The following is a 25,296-nucleotide window of genomic DNA, read 5'->3' as shown; positions in this document are numbered from 1 at the left end:
GGACAAGCATGACCATGTGTTGCTGAGCTGGTCACAGAAGGGGACAACCTGTGGGGGGAGCACGTGGTCAGAGCAAGGCCCAAGGAGGGGTAGTCAGTGACCAAGAAGACGGGGCAGCCAGTCCCCAGAACGCAAAGTGGTGCTACATGGAGGACTCTCCCAGTCAGCACCTGCCACAACCGGTGGGCTCCAAAGACACATGAAAATAGCACAGTCCAGTGATCCCTCCCCTGCCTCTCCCCCTCCTCATCTTGCTCCAACCCTGGAGGACAGGGAACCAGTTAGTGACCCAGAAGCAGGGGTGGAAGAGAAGGCAGGACACAGTGAGGACTCCAGAGCTTACCACTGCTTTCCCCCGTCGGTGTCCAAGCTTGAGTCCACCCTGAGGTCGGTGTGGGACTTCTAAATCTGTTGAGAGAGTAATAGTTTGATATTAGAAGACACTGGACTTGCAAAATAGCCTCTAACAAATGAAACCCATTCTATGTGAAAATAACATGAGACAATGGGGAATTGGCTTGAAATTTTATTGAGGTTTAATTCTAAAGGGCAGGTTTAAAGGGCAATGATAAGAGAAAAATATTTTGTTCTTATTTGTACCATATTGAGTCAGCACTTCCAATAAGCCTAGTATGTGACAGGTAAGTGATGTAAGTGTATAAATTACCCAGCACACTGCCAGGTACACAGTAGACCCTCAATACCTGCCTGTAGTCGGTGCTAATGCTCCACACAATCTTCTAAAAACATCCCCAACTGGGCTGCCAGCCTCTCCCTCATTACCTTATTCAGTTAGCTTATTTCTGTATTTACTTGTGTCTTCCTCAGAAGTTTCTCTGGCATCTCCATTCATCCAAAGTAGAAACGATAGATTTATCTTTCTTCATACTCTCATGATTCCTAGTGATTATAATGATGGTTTTTAAGACAGCCAAAATTATTGAGAACTTATGAAAATACCAGGCACTGTTCTAAGCACTTTGCATACATTATTTCATTTAATCCTCTCCACAACCCTAAGAGGTGGTTATAAACTGAAAATGAGGCTTTTCGAGGCTATGGATCTCTCCTGAAATCACACAGCTGGTATTAATTGTGGTGTTTGAACACAGAACAAACAGCACAGGAACCTAGCTGGGCCAGCCCCATCCCTGAAGGTGAGTCACACGTGCTGTTGGAACACACGTTTACCCTGTACACACCTGGCTCAAAGATTCTTTTTCATTGTGAAATCAGGAGGGGTAACGTAGTTCCCTTCACTGTGTTCCTTGCATGCAAAGTATATTTTGTAATCACATCCCATGTCTGCAAGATGAAACCCAGCTTTCTTAGTTCAGCAGGTAAAATCAATGCTTCAGATAAAAAGCCTTGAGCCTCCGTTATTGAATGCAATGGTCCAAACAGAAACTCTGGTTGTCCAGACACAAATATTAGCAAGAACGCCTTTGTCTGTTTCTAATTAAGCATATCTGCAGATCCTCTGCTTTATTCATCCCTCGTGGATGAGTGCTTATGTGATGAATCAGCAGGCAGGACCCAGTTGCTTTTGCTTTGTATTTAAACTTTCCATGGACCTGTGTTTCCGGAGGCAGATGGGAGCTCTGGGGCTGACGACCTCCAGGTTGCTAACTCCTAGAAGTGAGCAGATCGCGTGGTTGAACTTTGGTGATGCAGCACTTGGTGAGCTCTACACACCCCAGCTCTTCTGTTGTACGTATCCCTCCTACTACATCCTCACTACTGCATCTTCCCGATTAGTGCCGTCTGAATTGATGAGGTGTTAGCCAAAGGCAGGTACTCTCCCAGATAATGAAAAAATACTTCTGGAGAAATGTTTGCATGGCTCTAACTAGGGTGGTAGCATTTTCCTGTTTAGCATGCCGCGTTCTGCCTAGCTGATAGAAGGCCTTCTATATGACTTGGCCAGTTATGGGTATGTGGAATTTTATTAGCTCTTCATTTGTGAGCAATTTCCTGGAACACAGGTGCACCGATACTTCTAATGGGCATATCCTTGGGGCGAATAGGAATAACAATTCAGAGTGTTATTTGCTTATTATTTACGGAACTGTTCGTGCTGTTAGGAGATACTGGATCACAGTCTGATTGGAAACTGCCACTGTATGGAACTTTTATCTTTGCAAACCCTCCCTTTGGCTCAGGTCGCAGAGACCACAGTTGCATTCACAAACTTCTGTGCATCCCTTCCTGCCTGAAATCAGAGTACTCATAAGGTGGCAGATGAGACCTAGCAATACATATCCATAGTTTTGGCTGCAGAATGGGTTTGCGGTGAGGTAGTCTTTGCCTCTTCTTGGCTTTTGTACAGACTGCTGTGGGGATTGGGAAGAAGAAACAGCTAATCCTCTGGAAATGACCTCTGCCATGTTCTCTACCCCCAAGTAACTATGCTCAGAACACAAGTACATATTGGGGAAAACACACAAGGACTTAGTCTCTGGGTTTCAGCAAGCATCACATCTTAATCCCTTTGAAATTTTGTTTCAAATCTAGCTGTACTGAAAATTCAAAGTGGTGTTATGTTTAATTAATTTGCACTGCCTTCTGGCATCCTTCTTAATGCATTCATGATATTTACTCTGTTAGCTACTCGTGGTTAAGAATGTCAGGGGCAGACTCCAGGCGTGCTGGAAGGCCATGCTGGATTTGGCCAATAATGACAGCTTCTCTTTGCTGAGCTTCCTACTCCATCAGGCACAGAGCTAAGCCCTTAAGTGCATTACATCTGTTCCTGACCACAATCAGGCCAGTTGTGAATGATCATCCACAACGTATTGAGGAAGACACTGTGACTCAAGCTGAGCAAACTGCTTTAGCAAAGTCATCCCCAAGTGGCTGAGGATCCCAGCCACTCAAGCTAGGATCCCAACCCACATTTTTCTCTCCACCTCTTACCATAGGGTTATCACCTATTAAAACCCAGGAAGGTTTACAAACCTCTGAGCCTCTTTTTTTCATCCTTACAAATGGGAAAATAATGCCTGTGCTATTCATTTTCCTGGGACAACATAGAAAACAATTAAAATAATATATGAGAGCTGCTTTGCAAGCTCTATGGTATATTAGATTTGAAAAACATTACTATAAAGGAAGCATAAGAGGTCCATGTAATCCCCAGGCAGGGTAGATTTCAGAATCTTTATGACTGACCAAAACAGGTAGACCAACAGGGTAACTAAACATTGTTTTCATCCATATAGAGTCTTGCCTACATCCTGGATTAAAATAAAACTTTCCTTGCCTCTGCATCATGCAAAGCATAGGGGTTAAAAATTTTAGGGTTATTGTTGCCAGTTGTGTTGGTGACTTTCCTTTTTCTTTTTTTAAATCAAAAAAGAAAACATCAAATTTAACTTAAATTGAAAACATTAGAAATTATCTGAAAACAATCAATGGAGCAAATCATCTCCTAAAAAAGAGGGCTTCATCTTGGTGATCACATTAATTGGAAGGGTTGGAGAAAAATAAAAATGCCATTTAGCTTAAGAATTTATGAGTTATGTGTTATGAGTTATGAAATTTATGAGTTATGAAATTCTTCCATTCATTTCAGGAGTGGAAAAATCCTTGGTCATTTCTTTTATTCTTTTATTGTTGTTCAAATTCAGTTGTCTCCATTTTTACCCCATCACTCCCAGCACCCCCGCTTTACCCATTTCTGACTGTCACCCTCAACCCTACCCTCTTTGGCATTGTCCATGTGTCCTTTATACATGTTCCTTGACGACCCTTCCCCTTCTTTCCCCTGTCATCCCCTCTGCCCTCCCCTCTGGTCACTGTCAGTGTGTTCTTTATGTCAATGTCTCTGCTTCTATTTTGCTTGCTTGTTTGTGTTGTTGATTAGGTTCCACTTATAGGTGAGCTCATATGGTAATTTTCTTTCACCGCCTGGTTTACTTCATTTAGCATAATGTTCTCCAGACCCATCCACGCTGTCACAAAGGGTATTAGCTCCTCCTTTCTTTCTGCTGCGTAGTATTCCATTGTGTAAATATACCTTGGTCACTTCTTAATATCAAAATTTATGCAGGTTCCTTTTTTGAATATCTTCAAAAGATGCAATCATATAGAGTGTCTTAAGTTCCATACAGGATTAAGTATTTCTTTTAGCCAACCCTGAGTGGAAGGGCAACTAGTACAATACCATCTCCCTGGGCTAAGAGCATTGAGATATTCTGTTTGTTGATTATATAGCTCTTCATATGTTTCTTTATCAATTTCTGTAGTAGTCACAGTTTCTTCCATATTTCCCAATATCATAATTGAATGTTGATCATAAACATATAATCTGCCTCAAAGTTCCCTGTAACTTCTCATTTTCACATACATTTACTCATCCAGTCTGGGCCTACAAAGATTCAGAGTGTCTTCTATGATGTTGGTTGTTCGTTGCTGGTCCATGTCACCCACCGTGTTTCAAATCCCATGTTGGTGACTTTCTGATTCTCTCCAGGTGTCTTTCTTTCCACATATACAAATAAGAGTCCTTAATATTTCATTTGTGCAAATGGACCAATTTCTCCTTGAATTTTTATAACAAAAGAGAAAATGTTATTGGAAGTATTATCCATGTGCACACCACAGGTTAGGGACACTTTAACACACACACACACACACACACACACACAGAGGCCCCACCTATCACCACCATCGCTACCAAAAACAGTCATAAGCTGCTGGTGATTTTCAGGCTATTATCATTCAGAGGAGTGCTCGCTGCCTATCCTCCCACTCCACCAGAATCCATAAAACATGAGCAGTCTGCATAATTCCCTGCTTAACTCTATCACTTCTCTAATCACATTTCTTTTTAACACATTCATCAGGACACTGAGCAGAGCTCTGGATATTTCTTTGGCCTTTGATTTGCACGTGAAACTTTGCAGATTTTGAATTTTTGAAACAAAGGCTAATGCTGGGGGAAGGATTAAGGAGGAGGAACTGGGCTTCACACAGACACTTCTTGTTGGATTCCTGTATCAGTTTGCTGCTGCCTGTAACCCCTCAGACTTGCAACTGGTGACAATAGTGTAGGCATGAGATGTAGTTGATCTGAGAATAGCCTGTTCCCTGGGAGAAAACGGGATTCACCTCTGAACCTCTTCCTCCCTCTGCCAGCCTATGTGGGCCTTGTGGTATGGCTATGACATGGCTTATCAACAGAAAAATAAACTCAACAAAGAAACAAAGTGCATAGTGAAAAGGAAGGCATAATTCTAATGCAGAAGAAATTTTAGAGTAATAATATTGGAAAAATACATGCAATACATTTGAAAATTATGATGAAATGGACACATTTTGAAAGAAACTAATTACCAATGTAGTGAAGAGGAAAAAAAAAACCTTGAGTAGACCTATACATATTAACAAAATTTATATAGAGGGTGACTCTAAAACTTATTTCTTGCATTTATATGCAGTGCTTTATTCAAAAAGCTTGGGCACAAAAAATAATAACTTTCATAGGGTGGCCCCGGTTTCCCAAGGATCATCAGATCTGATTCTAAGAATCAGAGTAGATGGCATACACATCGGACATGAAAGTTGTGGCAGTTGGAATGGTCTCCACCTCATCCCGGACTGAATGTCAACACCAATGATAACTGTAGCAGTAACAGCCATTATGATCATAATAAATATCAGTTATTGAACACTTGCCCGGACTCCAGCAATTTGCATACAATGTTGTATTTTATTTCTTATGCACAGCAAGCCTAGGAAATAGATAGTATTATCCCTATTTTATTGCTGAAAACTAGTGCTAAAAGAGATTAAGAAATTTGCCCCAAATCATCTTGCTAATGATTGATAGTTCTAGATCTGGGCCCTGGGCTAACCCCAACCTGGAGTTTGGAGCAGAGCAGTCTGAGTTATGGGCAATGTTCTCTTCAAGACACGGGAAGGCAGAGCAGAACACAGCACATAAAGGCTATGATTTGGGGCATCTGAAATGAAATGCATTTAATCAGTTTTTGTGATTGAGAAACTTTTCTATTAGTTTCACTGAGGATTGTTATATATTATATTGCAGTTACACCTGGAATGTAATTTCATTTAAATGTGATTACAGTGACCTTTTGCACAGGGCACTGGGTAAAATTATGCTTTCCTTTTCTCCTTCTATTGTGAATGAATACAGACTTTAAAGCTTTCCTCTAGGCTTTTGTCGCCAGGCTTTTACAGCACCTCATCACCTGATTGCACATTCCCAACAGTCTGAATGGCTCCTATCTGCTTGGAATAATATCTAATTATTACTGTGTGTAAACAGAAGCCCAGGGGCTGTAAACTATCCCATCACGGCTTTCCAGTGCTTGGCACCAAGCCCAACACACAGTAGGTATACAGTGAATGTGGGATGAATGTACGCCATGTCTGGCAAAATGCTGAGCTCAATAAATACCAGTTGACATGTTTTCTCATGCCTGCAAGAGCCTGAAGTCCCAAACTCAAGAAAAGGCATGATTTTTTCACCCAGAGAGCTGTCCATCTTTCTGTGTCCCCATCACCTCTTTTGATTTCTCCAAAAAGCCACCTATGAGAACACAGCATCGTGAGAGAAGGAGTGAGGAAATTGGCTGGGGAGGGATCCTAATAGGAAATGACGTTCAGTGTTGCCCATAGCATGAAGACAAAGGAGGGTAGGGAGAGTGTTGATTGCTTCCAGCATATTGTAGCATACCTTTATGGTTTTGCGTCCCACTCGATTGTGAACTCCTTCAAGATAGGGATTATGCGGCTAGTGCGACACCTTGCCTAAGTAAACGTTTGTTCAAATGGCATAAGTGTGTCCACCCAATGTTTTCTGATCACCCAGTCTAGGTGGGACTGGTCTCTCTGCCATGGTCACTGCCATCAAGGAGGTCATTACTTAGTAAGGAACTAATTGACTAGTATGTATGGGAATTCATTGCAAATATTGAAATATAGAAATTTTGGATGGAAGAAAAATTTAAACCAAATGCTTTTAAACCAACAATGGTAGGGAGTTTTGGCAGACAGGTCAGATAAGAACTACAAGATGCCATGGCTCCTGAATTCTGGAATGGCCATTTACCATGCTAGTCTCCCCTTCATCTATCTGATTGCCATCCTTATTTCCTCCAGGGCACTGTGGAGCCTAAGGAGTTGTTAAACATTTTGAGATTCTTGGGAAAAGAATCTCAGCATTTTTAAGTGCCTTTCTTTCATTCCAAATGAATGACCAAATTATAAATGAGCTTGTACAAGCAGCAAAATGAGATGCAAAGATAAAAGAGGGAAGGATGGAAGGCAGAAGAAATCAAGGGTTAGAAATCATTGCTTCAGCAGAAGCAATGGCCACCTCTTTCAAAACCAAACCTGATGGTGTCTTTTAAAACATACCTGAACCACCTCAGCACTTAATAATCATGGCCTTCTCAATCTAGGGAAGTTGCCCGTGTCTGTCCCTGGTTACTAGGCAGTGTCAGCAAGTGCCCAGAAAGATCACCTGGCTTTCTCACATCCCCTCCCTGCCTCCATTGTGTGAAAGCAGCCCTCCCTCCTCTTGTTGGTCATGACCAATTCTCCTGACAGTGTTACCTCTCACATTTCTCTTCCCACACCCTGGTTCCTAGGCACAAGGAGTCTAATGTGCCCTGGTGGGAGCCCTAACTTGTAGTTAAATGGCACCTTTGCTGTGTCCACTTTGTACAGTATGTCTCCTTCCAGGACCAGGACCTCCAATCATGCAGAGTCTAGAGTGTGCATTGTAGTGGTGCATTTGGGACCATTCCTGCTTCCATTTCTTAGTTTCTAGATTCTTGCATTCTTCCTGTTGGAAACAATGCCATAACAAGTTCTGACTTATTAAATGAACTGTATCCTGAAGGATGTACCCATCCTTTCAGAATCTTTCCCCTGAGCTGACATTTTAGCGGCACCTTCTAAAAGGCTATTCCACTGATGGTGGCATGTAATATCTCTAGTGGATCCCACAGAAATGAGGTTATTTCTGCATCTCTTTCCATGTAAAATAGGTACTCTGGTCAGATGCTGTTTCCTGGATGGTCATGCTGGCTGAGGCTGTGCAGGCAGGAAAGGCAAACCTGTGGCAGGAAGAGGTCTTTATCCCTGTGCTAAGGCATCACTGACTCTTTCATCTCCCATGTAGGTTATGAGCGCCTCTCTATGGGTACAACTGAGGCCCTCTGAGTCTCACTTGGTCTATTAATTGCTTGTCAACATTTCTCCAACTCTCATTATCCTTCTTGAGGGATGCAACAGAATTTAGCAAAGCCCAGCTAACTCCTGTCTTGAAAGCATTGTTTTCTGAATATTCCAAATGCAATATCCCACAGGTCATTCCTCTCCATCAGGTCATTCCAGGTACACTGTTAAGTAATCATACCATCTATGTGCCAAGATTCATCCATGTCCCACTTGCCAGTCAGATGGCACCCTCTTGGCCTGCTGGGTGGAGGGTGAGCCAGTACCAAATCCCATTTTACTACTTGTTTTCTTAGACCATGCTTGAGGCCACTGTTATTAGCATGGGTCCTGTGAGAAGTGGATGCTAAGATGCAGGGGTTTTCTTGAGGGAAAGAGAGAGCCAGAGAGGACTAGGAGAGCCCTCAGACCACTGCTGAAAATAAATCCAGATGTAGATAAGTTGAGACTTTATCCAATGGGGTAGTGACAATAAGGAAAGAACAGTACTGGGAAGGAGGAAATTTTCCCCTCTATCCTTTTTGAGTTCTTATGGCTGGCCTAGTAATAAAATTGGCACAGGACCAGATTAACAGGAGGAAAAACAATTTAATACATGCGTACTATAGGTCATAAATGGTGCTTGGAGAAATGAGTGAATCAAACAGCTTTTTACACTTTTTAGACAAACAATAAAGTTGTAAAGAATGGACAGGACAAAGTAACCTTGATTTTGGTGCTCCTTAGTGAGGAACCTAAGTAAGTTTGGGGCTTGGGCAATGTGCTAGTAAAAAATAAATAAATAACAAGATTTGTTTATACATATTTCTCAGCCTTTGACTCCCTAACTCTGGTGATAAGGATGTCTCTCTTTTGTAAGCCTTCAGGGGGAAGGAGGGTGCCTTTCACATAGATTTATCTCCTGCTTTCATGGGGACAGAGAGAGATATCAGTGTGTTCCTTCTTGAACAGAAGTTTCTTGAGTAACTGTAATTCAAAGTAATTGGTATGCCTTTGTGGGGATATTTTGGGGCAGCCTGCCCTGGGCCCTGACAATAGGCATAGGGAGAAGGTTCCAATCGCAGTATCTGCAAGTGTCTCATGGGCAGGCCAACGGGGACTTGTCTTTTGCAGAGAGAAGTAAACAAGTCTAGAAAGAACATGGTGTGGGGGAGTGGAATGAATGGGGGCTTGATGGGACAGTTGATCAGGGAATGTTCTTTCCTGAGGTCAGCAGTTCATTGAGAGGGGCTATTAAGGCAGGCTGGTTCTGTTTCTCACTGCCAAAGAGTGGCCTGGTTTCATAAGAGAGAAAACTGGCTCAAGTGTGCTCAAGTCAAGGAAGCAGACATTGTGTCCAGACTGGTTAGTGAGGACAGAGTTCAGCAGATCACTTATCAGACAAATAATAGATTGGGAGGGTCTGGGTGTCACCTTGTTGTAGGTGAACAAGGGGGTCATCCATGGGTTTTATCAAAGTCACAGCAGAAGGGTTATTCTTTGTAGCAAGCTGTTTCTCAGAACATAAAAGGGTGGGAAGTAGATTTCTTAGCAGTTGCTATTTTCCAGGAGCACAGAGCTTAGGTGAAGTTCAACATTCTCCATGTGATGCCATGTCTGACCCTGGGTGAAAGAGAGAATGAGAGAAGGTAGGGTGGAAGCATCCTAGGATGCATGCAGACTACAAAAGCTTCAGCAAAGCCACCAGGGTGTCCTTGAGTCAAAACTGGCCAACAATAGCGTTTAACTATCTCTTCCAGGAATGGCTCTGCCTCAGTATGCCCACCACAAATCAGTGACTAGAGGGGAGCAGCCTGTGGGAGGTGTGGCCTTGGTGCACAAGCGAGCTGGATTTCAAAATGCAGCAGCTGGAGCCCTGGATCACTTATGCTTCTTGCAGAAGGAGGTCTGCCAGGTGCACGTTCATGGCTGTGATGGCTGTGGGGCTGGGATGCTGACTGCTGTTTGACAGGCACAGATCTGCAGGCTTGGCTTTGCTCAGCCTTCATTAGAGGTGCGTCATGCTCCATATGGCCGCATATTTTCAGAAAATGGGAAACTATTTTATGCCTGGTGGGCTGACGCATTCTTCTCTCATCCCTACAAAGTTCCTCATCTTTGATTTTCCGAGCTCTTCTGCTTCCTCCACACCAATCGAACTCACTGAGATTGTATTGAAAACAATGAGTCACCACCAGCATGATATACATTACAGATAAGTAATTCTTTGCGGCAGAGGCCATGCAACTGCTGCCCCTGGATGTGGAACTTAAATATCTTACAGTGATACTTCAATAAACCTGAAAAGATAAAATATATTGCAGGAAACCCAGTGGGACATCCAGTCTCCTGTTGTACACTAAAAAACAACAACAACAAAAAAAACCCCTACTGCTCATAGGCCAAATTCGCCCCCCACCTAAAATTGAAAATAATGTTTTATTAGAATGCATCCACACCTGTTCATTTATGTATTGTCCATAGTTGCTTTTGTCTTAAATGGCAGAATTGAGTAATTGAGATGGCCACCGTAAGGCTCACAGGGTCTAAAATATTCGCTGTCTGGCCCTTTGTAGATAATATCTGCCTTCATGCAAGATAAAAAAGAAATAGAAGACCATCAAGTATTTCAATCATGCTAACTTACTTTCAAAGTGCATTGATGTGTATTGCTTGATTCTCACAATAATTATGAACCACTTTGGTATCCGTTGATACTTTTTCGTAAATCTTCAATATTGGTGTTTTATCCATCCCACTTGTCCCTCCAGCTCGTTGGGAACTCTGCCCAAGTTTCAAAGGCGCCTCAGGAATTAGGTGTAGCACCAATGCTCCAGGAGACCTCATTGCCGTCAGGTTCTAGCTAGGGCTTATTGTTTGTCTTTTCCACTATACTAGTTACCTTGATTTGAGTTTCCTCAAAAGCAGATTCAGAGACAAAGTTTGGGTTATAAGCTGTGTGATTGAGAGGTGAATGCAGGAAGCACTGGAGAGTGGGGGATAAATCAGGGAAGGCAATAATGCTAATAAAAACCCTTGATCCTGAGTGGTTACCATGCAGCAATGGAGGCTCAGTACTGCTCCTCTGAAAGATTGTAGGAAATACCCAAAACTATCCCCCTGGGGGATGAGGAGCCTGAGACATTTATCCTCCACATTCTGTCCCTTGTTGGTCTGAATGGCTCCTAAAAGCTTGAACTCCCCCTTCTGGCTTTCTATGGGCAGAAAAAGGCATCAGGCAGTGTGAGACTGATGCTTGAGATAAGAAGCAGTCAGATGGCATGGGAACTGTCCATCAAAGATGCAGCTGACCTTTGGCGTGCACCAAGAGAGAAATATTGTACTGGCTTTTGACATTGCTGCTTAGTTTCTCGACAATGTCTGCTAACTTCCAAGCGTATCTCTGTAAAAAAGAGGGAAATTCATGAGGTAGTTTTATATTGCCTGCCTTTTAAAAATATACTTTATTCTTCCGATTGGCATTCTGCTTGTAGCCAGCTTCCAGCTCCTTCCAAACTGCTCTCTGTTGTCGGTGCTGTCGAATTATAGCGCCATAGAATTTCAAAGCTAAAAAAGACTTTTAAGTTGTATTTTTTTTATTAGCAGATGCAGACAACCTAAAGTTTTATGGCTTCTCCTTTGTCACAGAAACTCCCTTACAAAAGGGAAGTTCATTTAAAATTTAAAACGCATATATGAGTAGAATATAGTCCACTTTTGAAACAGCTATACCGTGACTGCATCTTACGGGTCCTACTGCCTACCTGCTCTGGGCATTGAGGAGCAGTAAGTCATTCAAAGCATTTCTCTGTCTTATCAAAGGAAGGTGAAGTATGCAGGAAAAGGCATCCCCAGTGATTTTAGCATAGATATAAGGACCTTTTTTCTTTTACCAATACATATTCCTGGGGATTTTCTCGCATTGAGGCAAGAAATCAAGTGTCTAGTGATGCTCGGTCATGTATCAGGCACGGCTGCTAGAGCTCAGGATCTGGAAGAAAGGGGATCACAACTCCGTGCTGCAGGGCTGCCAGCTGGTCCCCCTGCCCAGCCTGCAACTGAGCGGAGTCAGCAGGCTGGGAAAGCACACGTACTTGAAAAGTCAGTTGCCCTGTTGACTTGGTTTACCTCCCAAAGGAGAAAAGGGGTAACTTAAATGGCGGATTTTCTTGTCTTGTTCATGTATCATCGATGATTTTAGATCCCTATGGGATAGCTGATGAGTGCAGGCTCAGAAGATCTGAGGTTCAATTTTGTCTCAGTTAAGAAGCCCAGAAATTACCTACTAGATGAAATCAATAAAATGGAGGTGCTTCCAGCTCTCAGGTTTGAAGGAACCAGGCAATGAGATTCCCGATTCTGTTTTCAGGAGGTTTTTCTCTTTACGTACATTGAGAATTAGAGCAATGTTTCTTTTCCTGGCTGCAGAAATTGGATTCACATTCCCTCATATACATGACAAATTATTTCTCAGTCTCTTTTTATGTCTGACTTATCAAATCTAGCTACACGAGCATAGTCTCTGGATCGATCCCCCAGTGACTAAGAGTTGTTACTGAGAATGAGAAGTAAAATTGTTAAAGACTTCCCACATTTACTTTTTTAATTTAATCTGCTACTTATTTTTGTAGATTGTATGTCATATGTTGTTAACATATTATACTTACATTATTTACTAAGTGATGATAGACACATTTAGATAGATACATATCTTTGTATCTATCATGAAAACCTATGGGATACCATTTTGTTCCCAAGTACTGAGAAAAACAGAGACATGGAACAATTTGCATGAGGTCACGTGGCAATATGGTCGAGCAGCTGGGATGGGAGTCAGGACACATCACAGTCTGTGCTCTTAAGCACTAAACCACACTGCCTTTTTGTCTCTTAGAAAACCAGAAGGGAAACACACATGGCTCTATCCTATACCATCAGCATTGATAACTTACCCATTATCCAGTCAGAGCAGAAGCTACCTACATTTAAAAGTTAGTAAAGCAAGAACCACAAGGGCCAGCTGGTTTCGGTTTGCTCACCGGGTCCCATTGAGTGGTGGTGGCCACCTAGGGGGCTGGCAGAGAACCGCTCCAGGTGTAGCAGGAAAGGCCACAGCCGCCAACCCTGTCCGTGGCCCTGCCCATATGCCCTTAGCACCACGTGGCTTAGTGCTCACAGGCTTGCAACTGCAAACAGCTTGCTTAGGACTTTCAACGGCCTCTGGAGCTTGGCACTTAGTATGTGCCAGGCGGACAAAGCAGGCAGAAAATGCCTGGCCTGTCATGTCCCTGGAGATGGGCAAGGACTGGCTGAGGTTGGCAGAAAACACCCTCGTGGAGGGCAACACCGGGGTATGTTCGACAAGCCCTCCCAGAGGTCCCCAGTGGCCCGAGCCCCACCTGCCCAGCGAGCTAGCCTGATTATTAACGCACCATGCACTGACTACACTCAGCTCCTTGTCCGGACTCCCCATTCCCTCACCAGGGGATCAGCTCCCAAATCAATTTCCTATACTCCCATCTCCATCACATGGTCTGTTTCTGGGGGAAGCTAACCTAAGACAAACACCACGAGTGGTGTTGAACAAGAGCACAAACCAGGGCAGTGGCTGCTTGCATACCAGGCGTTTACAGTCCCGAATTCAGTGTCGAGGAAAGAAGACCGAAGTGCCTGGCTGCGCTATTATCTGTAAAAGCAGGTAACAACACCTACCTCACAGGTCTGGGAAGATACGCAGGGTTCTCTTCCAGGTGCTCTTTTGCTCAACAGTATCAGATTGTGCTCATAACTGACATTGATGAGGAGTTGGATTGATGCATCTGTCCAAGGACTGGCCCACAGAACATCATTCTTCCCCACAAAACAGCCAGGAAGGGCCCTGCCACTCCTTGCAGCTCCTGGTCCCCAGGCCTCCAGGGACTGTCACCGCTGTCATGAGATACAACAAAGGACACAGGATTAAATCGTAACATGTGCTCCAAGTCATTCTAAAGTAAAAAATGCTTTTCAAAACTGGAAGGATGTAGGGAGCATATTATTGGCAAAGCAATAAAGTCCCTGAGTCAGTCTAGTGGCAGGAGAAAAGCGCCGAGCGGAAGGTGGCGAAGGGCGCTGGGAAGGGGGTGGAAGCTCTGAAAACAGAAAGAGAAAGATGCGGTTATTTATTCTTGCTGTGCCTCAATCTACCATCTGTGAGACCAAGATAAGAGGGACTCCCAGGGACGTAGCAAAGAATAGACGCTAATGCAGCGCCAGGCCCACGGTGTTGGCTCAGTGGCATGGGATCTGTGTTGTTAATATTACTTCTATCCGGCTGAAACGATGTAAACTAGCCTCCTGTCATCCCCAAGATTATAATGTGGTTTACATAATTATGTCGGTTAATTTACATGGACTGCTGTCGTCTTAATTATGCTCGGGAGCTCCAGGGGTCAACGGTCGGGTCTCCCTGCTCTCACTCAGGTTCCATTAGTTGCGGCTGCAGGATTTACTGGGTGGTAATCCCGTGTGTGTGCTTCAGGAACAGACTGCTGTGAGCGGTCTATTTATTTCTTACCCCCGCTGCAAGACGACGTCTTTTGAAGAGGAACATGTGGGGTTCTGATTTAAAGGAAGTTGGCTGTGCAAATTCATCCTCAAAAGCTACTGGAAATCGGTTAAATTGGATCTTCACTGTGGAATCTGAGAAGGGCCTGTGGTTACAATGGCTGCTTTGGGCAAAGTAAAAAGGTTAATGTTTGTCCTGCTGCTTCCTGGAATTCATTGGCTTAAAATAGTTTTCTTGAAGCAAAGAAGATGAAAGAAGCTGAGGAGGAGTCTCAAGTTTCTGATGCTCTGCAAAGGCCAGCCAGCACCCTGCTTTCCTGGAGGAGGACAGCACAGCTCATGAGGTCACCAGGGGAAATGCCCGCACGACCCACGGCCGGGGCAAGTCCACGGCCCCGGGAGGGCCTAGTGTGTGCCTCCCAGAGGCGTGACGTCACTCACAGCGCTGCGATTTATAAAATATTTTACCGTGGCTCTCAGTGATTTTTGTTTTATAATGATATTCCTATGAATATAATTATTTTTCTTATACTTGAAAACTATAGAACAGTCATATGCCAGTTAACAACAGGGATCCATTCAGAAAAGTGTTCTGAGGTGATTTTCTTATTGTGTCAATAACATAGAAAGTACTTACACCACCCTGGATGGTGTAGCCTAGTACATGCCAGGGTACATGGTGTAGGCTGTGGCTCCTAGGCTACAGGGCTGAACAGCATGTCACTGCACAAAACAACACGAGATTCAACCAAACACAAGAGAAAATGGTGCCATCAAGGATGCAATAAACACAAGATGCATGAGGCTGTTGCTGGTGAGACAGGGCATGCTCTCTTACAGGACACTTCTTTAAATAAGTAGAAAGAATATACTCGGAAATAATGATAAAAATATGGTATAGTAAATACATAAACCAGTACCTATTTATTGTCATTATCAAGCACTATGTACCGCACACAATCGTACGTACTGTGCATTCATGTGACTGGCAACACAGGTTTGTTTATCCCAGCATCACCACAGACCCGTGAGGAGTCCGTGGCACTGGGGTGTTAGGACAGCTCCAGCCCCACTGGGTGATGGGAGTTTCTCAGCTCCATTGTAACCTGTGGGACCACCTTCTAATGCCGTCTGTCATTGCCTGAAATGCTGTTATACAGTATTTAACCTCTCTTTCTCCCTCTCTCTCGTTCTCTCTCTCGTTCAGTCTCTCTCAGCACACACACACACACACACACACACACACTTTCTCCCTCTCTCTCCCAGACAGATTGGTGTTCCTGGGAGGCAGGTGAAAACTGTGTGCTGGGTGAATTCTTCTCAGAGGAAGAGTCACATAGGCTAGCAAGCTCCTTCGTTTCCTCTCGAACGCCGAGGCCGCCATTGCAGCTCTGTGCCCACTATTTGCAGCATGCTGGTTGGTAGACAGCACCTTTTTTCTGTGTTTAAGCTTTCATTTAAGTCCCAGGAATTGGGGATTGCAAATCCTAAGTAAACTTTCTCCGTTATGAGCCCCTGACTGCAAGGAAGTGGGCAGGCTGAAATATGACAAGGAATGCTGGGGGTGTTCCGGAGGAGACCACTAGAGATGCTCGACAACTTGATCTTTGCTTTGTTTTTTTAATTTAATATTTCACTTTATATTCAGCAAGAGAAACCCCAGCTGAAATACTAGTATTTGAGGTGGAATAATAGGCAGAACTCTATCTGTTGCAAATAACTCAAATTGACTTAAACAAAAAGGGTGATTCATTGTTACATAACAGGCAAGCCCATAAGGCGACAAGCTTTACTTTTGGGGAACGCAAAGAATGTCATCCACACTCATCTCTGCTCTAGGGTGTTCTTGCCATGGATGTTCCTTAAGTTTGCCTAGCCTATACCCTTCCCACTGAACGACCCCAGCATAAAGGGGACCTCTCCCCAATAATTACACCTGGAAACGCAGGAGGGATCCACATCCCCCCAGTGAATGTTACCAGTCACTGAGGCCTGAGATGGGTCAAGTGTTCCTAGGCTGGGTCACGTGCCTGGGAGCCAGGAGTGGCATCTATCCCACCGAAACCACAGGACCTGCAATTGGAAGGAAGGGTTTCCCACAGGGAAACAGATAGGCTGGGCCCACAAAATACAGATGCGCATTGTAGGGGACAGTTCTGAAGCTGCCCTTCAGCAAGCATGTGCTTGGACGCTGTTCTGTGTGCCCCTCCTCCCCCTTATTTTAAAGGAATTCATTCATTCATTCATTCATTCATTCATGTATTCACTCACACACTACTCTTTCTCCAGAAAGAACTGCAAAGAGCTTACCAGGGTACATTTCATAGGCAGTGTAGTATGAATTAAAGATGGGACAAAAGAAAAAAGATCACAAAGGTAAGAGAGCAAAAAAAGAGGCCTGAGGACACATACATGTCCCAAACAAGCTACAAATTTAACTCTGGTGGTCTAACAAGGAAGATTTGTCAGAGCCCCATTCACAGGGATTGTAACTTTTTTTTCTGTTTTTCACATCAATGTGTGGTTGCCTGCTGGGGGCCTGGCCCACAACCCAGGTGTGTGCCCTGACTGGGAATCAAACCGGCAACCCTTTGGTTTACAGGCCAGTATTCAAACAGGAATTATAATTTCTAAACAGTGCTTTTACTCTTCACCACTCCTGGAAGCCAGCTCAGCCAGGAATGTTCCTTGCAAGATGTGGTGCACAGCCCCCAGAGCACACAGCACAGAGAACAGTGGCATGTAGCACGGGGCTCCTGTGCATTGCAGCGTTTGCAAGGGCAAACGTGCTCCTTCTCCCGCAAGATTCAGTCACAGCCGTTCTGAAGGGAACACTTCTTTAAAAGAATTAGATTTTTTAATATGATAGAGTTACTATGAAAGAGGATTTGGCCATCATTTTTGAAAAGATGAAGACTGGAGTATACAAGATTCAGGGTACTAGTAATAATAATAATAATAATAGCGGTAATAGCAGCGATAGTAACAAGATAATTATACTCACAATGATCATTTAGTGAGCATTGTGCGAAGTGCTAAGTGTTTGTATGTACGGATTATGTCGACATATTCTTCAAAAGTGCCACAAAGTTAGAGTACTATTATCATTGTAATTACCATTATCATTGGTTTTACTTTATGTAAATTTCAAATAGAAAGCCATAGAGAAATGCACAAGTTTTGAAATAATGTGATTCCCACTTTACATGAATTATGCAGATCGTGAATGCTGAGGAATCACCAGGACCTCATCCCTAGTATAAAATGCTACAGCCCCGTGGTCTCATATGACAGCGGTGAACACTTAGGTTTAATGAAGTCCAATAACTGTCCAATTAATGAAAGGCTGAGCTCATATTTGAACCCAGCATTCCATCAGGGTTGGTGCTTGTTTGGGCAGGCTGTTCTCCAAATCCCTTCTTACAAACTTGGAGCAGCCTGCTGTTCAGTACATCACAAATGATTTTTTTTTAACTGAACTATTAAGCCAATTGCATTGAGATACATGTGTCATTTTTTCAGAAATGTGCATTTCTCAGGAAAGACAAATGGAACATGTAATGACTCCTGCTTAAAACCGTGCCCCCTTGCTTCTCCAAATTGCTTGGAAAGAGGAGAGAAGGGCCACCCACTCAGATGGGATAAAGGAGGACTGGTCCTCGGTACTTCTGACCATCTTCTAACCATCTTCGCCAGAAGGACAATGATAAAAAGTTGCTAAAACACCTTCTCCCTCTGGAGTTGTCACTGAAAGGAAAGCAAAAGCCCTTTGTACCCCCTCCAGAACAAGCAGAAGGTCTGTATCTGTTGAGACTTTGAACACTAAAGGTCTGATCTTATCAGGAGAGAACCGAAACCAGAGAGCGCTGTGTTAGATAGCAGAGCAGAGGCAGTAGAATAAAACCCTGGCCATTCCTAGTCTCAGATGAATGTTTCTGCTTCATTGCTCATCCTAAAAGAGCCAAAAGTTGGCCCGAGGTAGAGAGGAGAGTAACCTCTGATTCAGGCAAGGGCCTAAAGCTATGTGCTTCTACTCTGCTTCTCAGTGACCAGGGTATTTTAGAGTCACCCACCCTGCAGTTGTATTAATTGTTTTAGCAGCTTCTCCAGAAAAATGACCAAAGTCCCCAAAATGACATTCATTCTTTCATGGGCCACCACATTAGCTGGAACTGCATTTCTCTGCTTACCACTTACGGCAAGAACCTAATAGTAGGGGACAGGAGAGGCCAGGGAAGCAGGAGGGCCATTATGCTGTGGGTTGATGTTGGCGCTTTGCTCCTCTTCTATGCCTGGGTGACCGGCCCCATCATCTCGATCCAGTATCGTTCTGCTGCTAAAGCCATTCTTATTCCTTCAAGTTTGCTGCTACCCAGAAAGAGAACAAGCTGGAGGTGATGGAGGAGATGAGAAATAATCATGCTGGCTATGGTCTGACTTCTCTTGGTAATTTGTCTGGCTTAGCATTTTGTGCTTGGTCAAGGATAAAATTATGTCCCAGCTTCTTCTCGTTCATCTTCAGGCACATCTGATGGGAAGCCTCAGTCTTCGCTTTGTTCAAGAAGTGATTTTGCCCTCCTGATATTTGTGACCTTGCAAGGCAATTACTCTAGATGAAGTAAGGGGTGTCAAAACTTGAACAGAAGAGGATAGGGAAATTGATGAACTGGCCCAGGAGTATTTCTGCAGCCAAACATAAGTTATGGTCATTTAAAAGCAAAAATGCTTGCACCCAATCTCTCATTTCTTTGGATCCCCGCCCAGTAAACTGCTTTAATTAAAGACTGATTTCCATTTTCCAAATCTTTTCATGCCTTTGAAGTATCCAAGTCCAACTGCTGAGTTTTATGGTTCAAGAGAGATGAGGGGGAAAAAATCCTTTAAATCTAGTCTTTACTTAGAGTCACAGGTAGCATGCAAACATCATCATAAACTTGTTCTTATAAACACACAACAGAGAAGAACGGCAGACACTGCATTTTGTGGAAGGTTAGCATGGTATGGTTTTAAATCCATGAGTTTTGACCAGATGAATCTGGGTTAAATCCCTGATCTACACTTAATGTTTGGCATTGAACTAGCTACTTTCACAGCTCTCTGCAAAATGTTTGTCACCATTGCCATTGTTTTCATTGTAACACCTGGCATAAAATAGCTACTCTGTAAATTTTATTTATGAAGTGTGATTGACTAAAGACACAGTGAAAAATCCCCAGAGGACCTTACATAAAACCAATTCCCTTAATAAGGAGGGAATTCTCTGGTTACCCCATAGACCTTTCCCATCCAGAATTTAGAGTCCCTGGAATTAACTGCTTGCCTTCTAGCACTTTCAAAATCAGGCATGGAAATAGAAATCTGTTCTGCTGGTTTACCTGCCCCCTTTCTTTCCTGCTCCCTTAAACTGGTCTAGAAACTTCTTGACCAATTTAATAATTTGGCATATAATCATAGACACAGAAAATCTGTGAGTAGTCAACAGATTTCTCTGGAATTCTCTGATCATTAGACTCAACGCTTCTCAAGGTGACGTCACCCTTCATTCCCCATGGTAACCCCCCCTGGAGAAAGAATAGTGCTGAGATGCTGCTATCTGTTGGCTTTATTGAAACTGGGAGGCAGTGGGTGGTCCTTGGGAGTGTGTGTTAGCAAAACCTAATGATGAGTAGCGGCTAGCACAATAAATGACCTATTATATGGTTATTCCTGTCTGCATTTGTGCCATTGGTGTTCCCTGTCCAGCCAAGAAGGACCTGTAGGATGGGAGGGAAGAAATGTTAGCAGGTAGCTCTAGTTTCTGATGGACCACATGACTTTGAGTGGACCTTTGCTCTTGTTGGAGGCTGTTTGGTCTCTCAAAAGTGGACATGAGGATGGTAACTTCTGACTCTGACCTGTCACCTTTCACTGTGACTGAAATAATCACAGATGCTTTAATCTTCTCAAAAACTGTCTGTACGTTGGTGTCTTTCACGGTAATTTTTCGGATTCAGATGGACTGACTGCCCATGACATTTTTGGACGGGTTTTCCAAATGTGGTTAGGATTGCCAATAAATGCGTGTTGAGTTGTTGAAATTAAGTAAAATGATTCCTCAGAACTTAGCTTTCTCTAACACATTGTCTTTGGTCTACTTCAATTTCTTAGAAGTCATTTTTAACTCACGAGCATGTCTTCCTTCTCCTGGCATCCTTCCTCACGAAGTGCTGAAAAGATGCTTTTGTGCCACAGTAAAAAATAGTGCTCATTGCTGTGGTAATTTCTGTTCATTTATTTAACTTTGCCAATTACTAGTTAGCTCCCAGACAGTGCTTTTGGATATGATTAGGTGGTCCTCGTTGGGTATATTGAAGGCTAAATACTTTCATGACATAAAAAATGTCTTTGAGGGCTTTATTTCATGGTGCTTTATTTCCGTTTTCCTTTTCTCTTTAATTTTTTCTTCCAAGCCTAGATAAAGTAATAAAAAGTTATATTTTCATGTTATTTATTTTGTATCTCTCAAGCCAGCCCAAAGACATTCAAATGGCACTTCTTTTGAAAGCTCAGTCTGTAGAATTAAGCAGACTTGGTTTGATTCATTTTCTTCCTTTTAAATAGTGAGCAAGTGATTTAACCACTAGGGAACTAATAATTCCTTCATCGAAGAGCTGTTCTCAAAAATAAATAAAGCAACGGACATCAAATCCACCTTGAGTGGTTGACTGACATTAATTTCTTGAGAAAGTTTTCTTGAGTTGAAGGTATTTAACTGAACTGATATCTGTGGCTTTTGAAGGGTTGATTAAGATGTGAAGATGATATTTTTAGGATTAGAATTTCCTCACCCTTCAATTTCATTTATGGAAGAATTTGTTTTGCTTTTTAAAGAACAGGCTCTTTAAAAAGCTCATGTATCTTTAGCAGTGATTCTGAAAACCCTGTAATGAGTTTTCTTTAAAATATACATGTGCTTAAAACTTGAAAGGAAGTAAAGAGTATTTGGCAATAATATGTTCAGAGATTTGGTCAAAACCCCAAATATTTTGAAACTGAATGCAGCCCATACCTAGATTATTTTTAGATCTTAAAAGTCCAGTTATTTAATCTCAGTCAAACTGCTTGGAGTTTCCATTTCTAAATAAATGAAATGATAATAAATAATGAGCCAAAATTTAAAATGTAACCATTTAAGGGGAAAAATGGAAATTTGATGGAAAATGAATGTGAGTTTGAATAAAATCAAAACATCAGTTGTCTCCTTTGATTTTCAGCTCCCAGTAAACAAAGGAATGAAATGGAGCCAGCAAAGTGCCTTCGGTGGAGCTCTTCATCTGTGGCAAGCAGATTACAATCAGCCAGGGATTAAAGGAGACCTGGGAAATGTAAGGGCTGTTAACTTGACCGTGACTATCAGTGTTGGCATAGTCTCCCCTCCCAAAGACCATCCTCTTTTATTTCACTCTGCCATTATCTCTTCCTTACATGATCTGAGAAAACGTGAGCTGGAGAAAATATGGAGTAATTAATTGCAGCGATTGAATCAGCTAACAGGTGATTAAGAAAAAGCCTCATGTGTGTGTCAGGCCCTGAGTCAGGTGAGGCATAACGTTTGTCTTAAAGAAAACTGCGTGTTACAGGTGCATTTTAATAGGGAGCATGCACAGCAAATCACAGAAATTAAATAATGACCATTACAAGATCGTGGAGAAGCCCAGTGCCGTGGGAAGAGCACAGACTGGCAATCACAAGAATTGGATTTTAATTCGAGTTCTGTTACTAATTAGCTCTGTGAATTTGGCTACATTATCTTCCTTTTTGCTTGTCTGTCACCCCGTCTTGAAAATGGATAGTCATGGGAAAGAAACACGAGCAATCTCTAAAACTTTTCCAAGCATTTCTTTATGTCTTTCCATCTATTATCTCTAAATAATTTTTCTTGATGGAGAGAATTCTGTAGTAGCTGGGAGAGTCCGTGAAAGTGGGACTGAAATTCCCCCAGGGACGGGCTAACTAGAAGGGGAAATGGTGCAGGTGCGTGTGGCTAAGACAGAATCCAGTCTTTTAAAGTCACCAGCATTGATCCCAGCCATGGCAAACGATGGCTGCCCTCATAGACACGGTACCAATGAACTGAAACTAATGAAGGGGTGCTTTTCTGAAAGGAAATACAGTACACTGCCTTTGATTTCATTCCAAGTAACTAATACATTCGCCGAACTCACTAATTTGTGTACTTAGCAGTATTGGAGCCTAGATGGAGATATAATGCTGTGTGCCGTGTCTGCCCCTTGAGAGTCTTCATTTCTCTGAGACAAACAGAGACTTAGTCATACAGCCATTAATTCCTTCTTTATTACACTTTTTATTGAAGTATAATGAACATACTGAAAAGGGCACAAATCGTAAGTGTATACTTCAGTGAATTTTCTTAAAGTGCGCACATCCACGCAACCGGCACCTAGGTTAAACTCAAGACAGGGTCAGCCCAAAAGTTCCCTCAAGCCAGTTTCCCCAGTCACTTACCTTTACCCAACACCCTGACTTGTTACATCAGAGATTAGTTGACATAAACAGAATCATACAGCAGACACTGTCTGTACGTGCCATCTTTCCCTTGTGGTTCTGACTGTGAAATTCATTCGTGTTGTTGCATATGGTAATAGTTTGTTGTGGGCATATGCGTGGTGCATACTCTGAATGGTGTTGATGGGTCCTAGGTTCAGCTTTAGTAGTTACTGCAAGTGTTCGCACAAATATGGAACCACTAGAAATTTTACACGCTGCTGATGGGAGGTAAATGAGTTGCTCTCTGAATGCGTTAACACTGGTCTGTTTCAGTCTGGCTACTTAAGTAGGTATGGAGTGACAGACACCGTGATGGTAACTTACACTTCTCTCATGACTAACGACACGGAGCACTTTTTTATATGGGCTTTGGGGTTTGAGAATCCTCTTTCCTGAAGCGTCTAGATGTATTTTTAAAGGTCCTCTCCCTGCTTTGGGTTAGCTATGTTTTCTTGATTAATTTGTGGGGATTCTTGATATATTCTCCTTCATTAGAAAAATGCATTGTAAATACTTTCTTTCACTCTGTCACCTACCTGCCTTTTTGTACTCCTCGGTGTCTTTTCATCAACAGAAATTCTGTTGACCAACATTTACGGTTAGTGCTATTATGTCCAAATTAAAATTTTTTTGCGAAGCCAAAGATCGTGTTATACACTCTCTTAATTTTTGTGTATCATGTAAGATAAAGGGCAGATTTATTTCTCCCTCATGTATAGCCAATTGACCTGTTGATCAAATACACGACATTCCCCTGGCATTTTGCCTTTGCCATAAATGCCTGTTCCCAGATTCTATCTCCAGTCTGTTGGCCTATTTATCTATGTCTGTATTAGTGCTTATTTATTGCATTAATTATTGTAGTTTTATAATAAACTTGATTTCTGATAATGTAAGTTTTATAGCTTTGCTGTTGCTGTTCTTCATGATTTTCTTGAAACTTGCACTTCCCCATAAAGTCTAGAATCACCATGTCAATTTTCATTTAAAAAAAACAGCAATCTGGGGTTTGATTAAGATTGCATTGAATATATTAAGTTTGGGGAAAACATATTTGAAGAGTAAATCTAATCCATAGGTATAGTAAATCTCTCCATTTTGTTAGTCTTTAATTCTCTCAATATAAAAAAATTAATATAACTGACTTTCATATAATTTATTTCATTTATTCCTGTTTATTTCTGGTAATATAAATATCCAATTTTGTTTTTTGCTTGTTACTGGTATTCAGAAATTGAAATTATTTTATATCTAGGATCTTGCTAAATTTGTTTAGTATTATAATATTTACTATGAATTAATTAACAATTAAACACAGGTGATTACATTACCCAGAGATTTTAAAGAAGCAGCATAAAGTGCTGATCCTTGAAGACAATGTGCTTTATAGGCAGATAGATCTCAGCTTAAGCTCTGGCTTCTACCGCTTGTAGCTTCGGCAAATAACTTTATTGTCTCATCTGTAAAGCAGAGGTAACCATGGCACCTACCACGTGGATGGCATTGCACTATAGTGAAATAATTCATGTTGTGTTTAGCTTAAGTCCTGGCAGTTCGGGTTTTTGACTCAATGAATGTAAGCAATTAGATATAAGTATTAAAGACCATTTGACACCTAATAGTTTTAGGGTCTGTTGCTTCTCCTGTTGGCTATAATGCTTTCTCAAAAGCAGTTTTGATGTGGTAGGGTCAGTCAAGATATAAAACAATGTTAGATCATGAACATTTTTCAAATATATACCCATTCTAAAACTAGGCCAGCTGCATGAAAAGAAAAAAGAAAAGCTTCTCACAGAGCATTATCACCTACCTTTCTTTGCTTCTGCCCTTCAGGTCTGTGAGGGAGAGAACAAGGCGTTTTTTAATTTGACGTCTCCCATCTCCATAGGTATCAGTGAATCCTTGTCTCAATCTGGCCCTATTTCCTTCAGCACAGGACTAAGGCTCCTTGGACTTTAATTTCTTATTTAAATGGCCAATGTAAGAATTCCCATCAAGAGAGATGCCTGAGGT

General features: G+C 42.3%; 1 pseudogene; it reads right to left on the bottom strand.

The window, feature by feature from the left end:
- Positions 1–4,127: 4,127 nt before the first annotated feature.
- LOC114495962 lies at positions 4,128–4,422 on the bottom strand (annotated as a pseudogene).
- Between the last annotated feature and the right edge of the window lie 20,874 nt (positions 4,423–25,296).

The sequence above is a fragment of the Phyllostomus discolor genome, chromosome 5 (genome assembly GCF_004126475.2).
Source record: "Phyllostomus discolor isolate MPI-MPIP mPhyDis1 chromosome 5, mPhyDis1.pri.v3, whole genome shotgun sequence".
NCBI lineage: Eukaryota > Metazoa > Chordata > Mammalia > Chiroptera > Phyllostomidae > Phyllostomus > Phyllostomus discolor.
The sequence above is the reverse complement of the archived record's forward strand: the minus strand, read 5'-3'. Positions and strand labels throughout refer to the sequence as shown.